Source organism: Eleutherodactylus coqui, chromosome 1 (genome assembly GCF_035609145.1).
Source record: "Eleutherodactylus coqui strain aEleCoq1 chromosome 1, aEleCoq1.hap1, whole genome shotgun sequence".
Lineage (NCBI taxonomy): Eukaryota > Metazoa > Chordata > Amphibia > Anura > Eleutherodactylidae > Eleutherodactylus > Eleutherodactylus coqui.
This window is the reverse complement of record NC_089837.1, coordinates 362,624,274-362,632,653: the sequence shown is the minus strand read 5'-3', so window position 1 is coordinate 362,632,653 and position 8,380 is coordinate 362,624,274. Positions and strand designations below refer to the sequence as shown.

The following is an 8,380-nucleotide window of genomic DNA, read 5'->3' as shown; positions in this document are numbered from 1 at the left end:
GATGTCGACATCATGTGATCAGTCACCTCGGCTCTGTGCCTGCGAGTAAGTTGATTACATGATTGTGACGTCATCACAGGTCCTTCATCCCTGTGCAGATTACAGGCAGACTACATCCCCCTACAAAACCCCGTGGTCTCAGTTGCTATGGAATACTAATTATCACTTGTCTGTAAGTGAGTACCTGTGTGAGTTACATGTGAAGATGCCACCATCATGGGATCAGTTACCAGGGCTCTGAGCTCCTCCCCGATCACATGATGGTGACGTCATCACAGGTCCTTTACTTTATTAAAATCCTGCACAGCCGGACGCATATTACCAAAGGAGGCCTGAGTTCTCCTATGGGGCCGATTCAGCCAATCAGCTGGCTGGAATCGGCACCACGTGACACAGCGGCGTGCCCGCGCATTGCTGTGCACAGGATTATGCTGCCTGAGTTCTCCTGTGCGGCCGATTCAGCCAACAGCGGCGTGCCCGCGCATTGCCGTGCACAGGATTGTGCTTTGCCCGCGCTTTCACGTGCTCAGTGCCTTGCCATGCACTCGTGTGCACACAGGATTGTGCCTTGCCCGCGGTTTACATGCCACTCGTGTGTGGCACAGACAGTTATTGATTTGGCAGGTATTTTTTGCGCTTTTTGGCAGGTATTTTTTGCGCTTTTTGGCAGGTATTTTTTGTGCTTTTGCCAAAGGTGATTATTTCTTTTGCGCAAGTGGATTTGCCAGCGGAAGTTTTACATCTTTTGCGCAAGTGGATTTGCCAGCGGACGTTTTACACAGGACTACTAAAAGCCAAGGTAAGCTGCTGCATCTGCTCATTTAATTGCGCTCTTACTTCCCCTGCGCGCGTTGGCGGAGAGGCGGCCAATTCTGCATGCCGCTGCATTGTCCACGAGCGCGATCCCCAGCATGCCGCTGCATTGTCGCCGCGATCGTGAGCATGGAGCTGCATGCATTGTCGCCGCTGCATTGTCCACGAGCGCGATCCCCAGCATGCCGCTGCATTGTCCACGAGCGCGATCCCCAGCATGCCGCTGCATTGTCGCCGCGATCCCCAGCATGCCGCTGCATTATCGCCATGCCGCTGCATTGTCCACGAGCGCGATCCCCAGCATGCCGCTGCATTGTCGCCGCGATCCCCAGCATGCCGCTGCATTGTCGCCGCAATCCCCAGCATGCCGCTGCATTGTCGCCGCAATCCCCAGCATGCCGCTGCATTGTCGCCACGATCCCCAGCATGCCGCTGCATGCATGGTCGCCGCTGCATTGTCCACGAGCGCGATCCCCAGCATGCCACTGCATTGTCGCCATGCCGCTGCATTGTCCACGAGCGCGATCCCCAGCATGCCACTGCATTTTCGCCGCGATCCCCAGCATGCCGCTGCATGCATGGTCGCCGCTGCATTGTCCACGAGCGCGATCCCCAGCATGCCGCTGCATTGTCGCCGCGATCCCCAGCATGCCGCTGCATTGTCCACGAGCGCGATCCCCAGCATGCCACTGCATTTTCGCCATGCCGCTGCATTGTCCACGAGCGCGATCCCCAGCATGCCGCTGCATTGTCCACGAGCGCGATCCCCAGCATGCCGCTGCATTGTCGCCGCGATCCCCAGCATGCCGCTGCATTATCGCCATGCCGCTGCATTGTCCACGAGCGCGATCCCCAGCATGCCGCTGCATTGTCGCCGCGATCCCCAGCATGCCGCTGCATTGTCGCCGCAATCCCCAGCATGCCGCTGCATTGTCGCCGCAATCCCCAGCATGCCGCTGCATTGTCGCCACGATCCCCAGCATGCCGCTGCATGCATGGTCGCCGCTGCATTGTCCACGAGCGCGATCCCCAGCATGCCACTGCATTGTCGCCATGCCGCTGCATTGTCCACGAGCGCGATCCCCAGCATGCCACTGCATTTTCGCCGCGATCCCCAGCATGCCGCTGCATGCATGGTCGCCGCTGCATTGTCCACGAGCGCGATCCCCAGCATGCCGCTGCATTGTCGCCGCGATCCCCAGCATGCCGCTGCATTGTCCACGAGCGCGATCCCCAGCATGCCACTGCATTTTCGCCATGCCGCTGCATTGTCCACGAGCGCGATCCCCAGCATGCCGCTGCATTGTCCACGAGCGCGATCCCCAGCATGCCGCTGCATTGTCGCCGCGATCCCCAGCATGCCGCTGCATTATCGCCATGCCGCTGCATTGTCCACGAGCGCGATCCCCAGCATGCCGCTGCATTGTCGCCGCGATCCCCAGCATGCCGCTGCATGCATGGTCGCCGCTGCATTGTCCACGAGCACGATCCCCAGCATGCCGCTGCATTGCTATGTGTGGAGACGCGGTTACCAGAGATTTGTGCGCTGTGCGCTGCTACGTGTGGAGACGCGATTACCTGAGATTTGTGCGCTGTGCGCTGCTACGTGTGGAGACAACACCCAAGATTTGTGCGCTACGTGTGGTGAGTACGTCACCTGAGATTTGCGTGACGCCACCTGACGCAACCTGTCTTTTTTTGCAGATTTGTGCGCCTTATTGCAAAATAACGTGTGGAGAGGATCCTGACGTTTGGACGCGTTTCGAGAAGAATTTCGCTTCGCTCGGACACCATCTGACATCACTCAGCGAGGTAAGCTGCTGCATCTGCCAAATTTTTCATTGCTTGCATATGCTCATGTGTACATGCATGCGTGCCTGTATGCGTACATGCCTGTATGCGTACATGCATGCATGCCTTGTACGTGCGTGCCTGTATGCCTATGTGCGGGCATGCGTGCCGTATGCGTGCGGGCATGCGTGCCTTATGCGTGCGGGCATGCGTGCATGCCTTGTGTGGGCATGCGTGCATGCCTTATGCGTGCGGGCATGCGTGCATGCCTTATGCGTGCGGGCATGCGTGCATGCCTTGTGCGGGCATGCGTGCATGCCTTGTGCGTGCGGGCCTGCATGCCTTGTGCGTGCGGGCCTGCATGCCTTGTGCGTGCGGGCCTGCATGCCTTATGCGTGCGGGCCTGCATGCCTTATGCGTGCGGGCCTGCATGCCTTATGCGTGCGGGCCTGCATGCCTTATGCGTGCGGGCCTGCATGCCTTATGCGTGCGGGCATGCATGCCTTATGCGTGCGGGCATGCATGCCTTATGCGTGCGGGCATGCATGCCTTATGCGTGCGGGCATGCATGCCTTATGCGTGCGGGCATGCATGCCTTATGCGTGCGGGCATGCATGCCTTATGCGTGCGGGCATGCATGCCTTGTGCGTGCGGGCATGCGTGCATGCCTTGTGCGTGCGGGCATGCGTGCATGCCTTGTGCGTGCCTGCATGCGTGCCTGTATGCGTGCGTGCCTGCATGCGTGCCTGTATGCGTGCGTGCATGCCTTATGCGTGCGTGCATGCATGCCTGTGTGCGTGCGTGCCTTATGCGTGAGTGCATGCCTTATGCGTGCGTGCCTTATGCGTACATGCATGCCTGTATGCGTGCGTGCATGCATTATGCGTAAATGCGCGCATTATGTGTACACGCATGCCTGTATGTGTACACGCATGCCTGTATGTGTACACGCATGCCTGTATGTGTACACGCATGCCTGTATGTGTACACGCATGCCTCTGTGTACACGCATTCCTGTATGCGTACACACATGCGTGCCTGTATGCGTACACACATGCGTGCCTGTATGCGTACACACATGCGTGCCTGTATGCGTACACACATGCGTGCCTGTATGCGTACACACATGCGTGGCTGTATGCCTATGTGCGTGCATGCGTGCCTTGTGCGTACAGGCATGCACGCGTGCCTGTATGCGTACAGGCATGCACGCGTGCCTGTAGGCGTACAGGCATGCACGCGTGCCTGTAGGCGTACAGGCATGCACGCGTGCCTGTAGGCGGACAGGCATGCACGCGTGCCTGTAGGCGGACAGGCATGCACGCGTGCCTGTATGCGGACAGGCATGCACGCGTGCCTGTATGCGGACAGGCATGCACGCGTGCCTGTATGCGGACAGGCATGCACGCGTGCCTGTATGCGGACAGGCATGCACGCGTGCCTGTATGCGGACAGGCATGCACGCGTGCCTGTATGCGGACAGGCATGCACGCGTGCCTGTATGCGGACAGGCATGCACGCGTGCCTGTATGCGGACATGCACGCGTGCCTGTATGCGTACGTGCGTATGCATGCATTTCTGTATAGATGCACGCATGCGTGTACATGCATGCAGATGCACACATGCATGCATAGATGCACACATGCATGTATGCATGCATAATTCTTCTGACCTGGTTGGGGGAGTAGTGGTCATTGTAAGTGGGTTGAGCGGATCTAGGAATCAGTAATACTGGTGGGATGTGACTGTTAACCTGCTGATTTCTCGTCATTTCCTGCAGATCTGACGTCCTTGAGAACGGGAAGGCTGGCAGACAGTGAAGAGACCCTCGTCGTTCAGCAATCTTTAAACCCTTCTTTTAATGAACTGTTTTTTCCCAGTGACTCCCTTGTTTTTAATACGCTTTTTAAAAAAAATAATTATGACGGAGGATCCTGAAAAACTGCGCAATATTTTACTGCAATGCATTAAACAGAAAAGACCCATAAACACAGCGGCCTTTTGTCTATGTCACAAAGGCTGCTAGGTGTCATAATTAAGGATGAGCGAGTATACTTGCTAAGGTACTACTCGTTCGAGTAATGTGACTTAAACGAGTATCTCCCTGCTCGTCCTTAAAGATTCGGGGGCCGCCGCGAGGGAGAGCGGGGAGGAACGGAGGGGAGATCTCTCTCTATCTCCCCTGCGACTCACCTGTCAGCCGCAGCGGTCCCCGAATCTTTATGGACGAGCAGGGAGATACTCGTCTAAGGCACATTACTTGAACGAGTAGTGCCTTAGCGAGTATACTCGCTCATCCTTAATTATGAGACCTAGCAGCCTTTGCAAACTTGGATTGGTGTAGGAAAACTAAGTGTTCCTCAAAATTCTGAAAAGTAATGTTAAATTTGTACGTCTCCTAGATGGAAAAAATAAATGTACAAAAGTTTTAAACCGTGCTTCCAGAATAAAGTGTACAGATGGAAATCTATATGTTCGCACAGATTTGTACAGAATGTTTGCACTTATTTTATATATGACATTTGACAATGTGAAAAAATGAAAATTCAAAATTGTGCAAAGTAGCAATTTTAATAAATATACACAACTTTTAACAGTCCTTTTTTACTACCTAACAGAAGTACAACAAGGGGAAGAAAAAAATGTCACAGTCACTTGGATATGCAAAACCTTTACGGACTTATGATATGTCAAGTGACACATGTAAAGTTCCAAGTTTTCAGTCTGTCACTAAGGCGCAAACAGGCTTGTTCTCTAAGGGGATAAATAGCTTAGTGTATAAACTGTGAACCGACTAACGAGGGACAGTGAGCAGCATCACATGCATCGTACTGCTCCATCAGATCCTGATGATGGATTTCCATAGCAGGTGATGGGCCATTTCCAGCTTTTAAGCGTCCTCCGGAGCCAACATCTGGGAACTTCTGGCTCTCTGGTGATTCAACTCTGTGGTTGTGAGCACCGGAAACGGTTACCACAGTGCAGTATTCTGACCAAAACGTATCAGCTGACCTAGAAGGAGGAAGAAAAAAAAAATTAACCCTGCCTGCAATTGGCTTAATTCCGTGGGTTTTCATAGTTCTTGCACTGTCCCTGCTTTTCTTCACTCCTACTTTAATAGATAAAGACATCGTATTTGGACAATTGGTATGTTTCTCCGAAGGTTTGTTCAGTTAGTGCAGATTAGGTGCAGTATTGGGATGGAACCTGTACGTTTGCTAAAAAAAGGAATTAAATGCTCAAATCTAATGTTATGTCTTTTTCGCCCAATAAGACGAATTTAACACAGCAAGTGTGTGAGAGAGAGAGAGGGGGTGGCTGAGTAAGTGGGTGAGCATACATGCATGTATACATACATGCACGCATACAGGCATGCATGCACACAGGAACGCGTGCGTGTACGCATACAGGCACGCGTGCGTGTACGCATAAGGCATGCACGCATACAGGCACGCGTGCGTGTACGCATAAGGCATGCACGCATAAGGCATGCATGCACGCACATAGGCATACAGGCATGCATGTACGCATACAGGCATGCATGTGTGTACGCATACAGGCATGCGTGTACACACAGGCATGCGTGTACGCATAATGCGTGTACGCATAATGCGCGCATGTACGCATAAGGCATGCACGCCCGCATACAGGCATGCATGTACGCATAAGGCACGCACGCATAAGGCATGCACGCATGCCCGCACGCATAAGGCATGCACGCATGCCCGCACGCATAAGGCATGCACGCATGCCCGCACGCATAAGGCATGCCCGCACGCATAAGGCATGCATGCCCGCACGCATAAGGCATGCATGCCCGCACGCATAAGGCATGCATGCCCGCACGCATAAGGCATGCACGCATGCCCGCACGCATAAGGCATGCCCGCACGCATAAGGCATGCATGCCCGCACGCATAAGGCATGCATGCCCGCACGCATAAGGCATGCACGCATGCCCGCACACATAAGGCATGCCCGCACGCATAAGGCATGCATGCCCGCACGCATAAGGCATGCACGCATAAGGCATGCACGCACGCCCGCACGCATAAGGCATGCACGCATGCCCGCACAAGGCATGCACGCATGCCCGCACGCATACGGCACGCATGCCCGCACGCATACGGCACGCATGCCCGCACGCATACGGCACGCATGCCCGCACGCATACGGCACGCATGCCCGCACATAGGCATACAGGCACGCACGTACGCATACACGCAGGCACGCATGTACGCATAAGGCATGCATGCATGTACGCATACAGGCATGTACGCATACAGGCACGCATGCACGCATACAGGCACGCATGCATGTACACATGAGCATATGCAAGCAATGAAAAATTTGGCAGATGCAGCAGCTTACCTCGCTGAGTGATGTCAGATGGTGTCCGAGCGAAGCGAAATTCTTCTCGAAACGCGTCCAAACGTCAGGATCCTCTCCACACGTTATTTTGCAATAAGGCGCACAAATCTGCAAAAAAAGACAGGTTGCGTCAGGTGGCGTCACGCAAATCTCAGGTGACGTACTCACCACACGTAGCGCACAAATCTTGGGTGTTGTCTCCACACGTAGCAGCGCACAGCGCACAAATCTCAGGTAATCGCGTCTCCACACGTAGCAGCGCACAGCGCACAAATCTCTGGTATCCGCGTCTCCACACATAGCAATGCAGCGGCATGCTGGGGATCGTGCTCGTGGACAATGCAGCGGCGACCATGCATGCAGCGGCATGCTGGGGATCGCGGCGACAATGCAGCGGCATGCTGGGGATCGCGGCGACAATGCAGCGGCATGCTGGGGATCGCGCTCGTGGACAATGCAGCGGCATGGCGATAATGCAGCGGCATGCTGGGGATCGCGGCGACAATGCAGCGGCATGCTGGGGATCGCGCTCGTGGACATTGCAGCAGCATGCTGGGGATCGCGCTCGTGGACAATGCAGCGGCATGGCGAAAATGCAGTGGCATGCTGGGGATCGCGCTCGTGGACAATGCAGCGGCATGCTGGGGATCGCGGCGACAATGCAGCGGCATGCTGGGGATCGCGCTCGTGGACAATGCAGCGGCATGCTGGGGATCGCGCTCGTGGACAATGCAGCGGCATGCAGAATTGGCCGCCTCTCCGCCAATGCGCGCAGGGGAAGTAAGAGCGCAATTAAATGAGCAGATGCAGCAGCTTACCTTGGCTTTTAGTAGTCCTGTGTAAAACGTCCGCTGGCAAATCCACTTGCGCAAAAGATGTAAAACTTCCACTGGCAAATCCACGTGCGCAAAAGAAATAATCACCTTTGGCAAAAGCACAAAAAAAACCTGCCAAAAAGCACAAAAAAAACCTGCCAAAAAGCACAAAAAAAAAATGCCAAAAAGCACAAAAAATACCTGCCAAATCAATAACTGTCTGTGCCACACACGAGTGGCATGTAAACCGCGGGCAAGGCACAATCCTGTGTCCACACGAGTGCATGGCAAGGCTCTGAGCACGTGAAAGCGCGGGCAAAGCACAATCCTGTGCACGGCAATGCGCGGGCACGCCGCTGTTGGCTGAATCGGCCGCACAGGAGAACTCAGGCAGCATAATCCTGTGCACGGCAATGCGCGGGCACGCCGCTGTGTCACGTGGTGCCGATTCCAGCCAGCTGATTGGCTGAATCGGCCCCATAGGAGAACTCAGGCCTCCTTTGGTAATATGCCAGCCGGACAGCAGGTGTATGCTTACAGCACCTGTGGTGATGTCATCATCATGTGATCAGTCTGTGTGGGAGGAGTC

At 54.9% G+C, this 8,380-nt stretch overlaps 2 long non-coding RNA genes across 4 annotated transcripts; one reads left to right on the top strand and one right to left on the bottom strand.

Annotated features, from left to right (window-relative positions):
- The first annotated feature begins 423 nt into the window (after positions 1 to 423).
- On the top strand, positions 424 to 5,075 carry LOC136577890 (uncharacterized). Of its 2 annotated transcripts, XR_010786552.1 has the most exons (4): positions 424 to 624; positions 671 to 799; positions 2,518 to 2,625; positions 4,386 to 5,075. It is a non-coding gene; the product is annotated as an uncharacterized lncRNA (long non-coding RNA). The 2 variants fall into 2 exon arrangements; XR_010786551.1 differs by having other exon boundaries at positions 432 to 799.
- Positions 5,076 to 5,157: 82 nt separating this feature from the next.
- LOC136577896 (uncharacterized) lies at positions 5,158 to 8,177 on the bottom strand. 2 transcript variants are annotated; one of them, XR_010786554.1, is made up of 4 exons: positions 7,993 to 8,176; positions 7,795 to 7,946; positions 6,977 to 7,084; positions 5,158 to 5,617 (listed from the first exon to the last, which is right to left on the bottom strand). It is a non-coding gene; the product is annotated as an uncharacterized lncRNA (long non-coding RNA). The 2 variants fall into 2 exon arrangements; XR_010786553.1 differs by having other exon boundaries at positions 7,795 to 8,177.
- Positions 8,178 to 8,380: the final 203 nt, after the last annotated feature.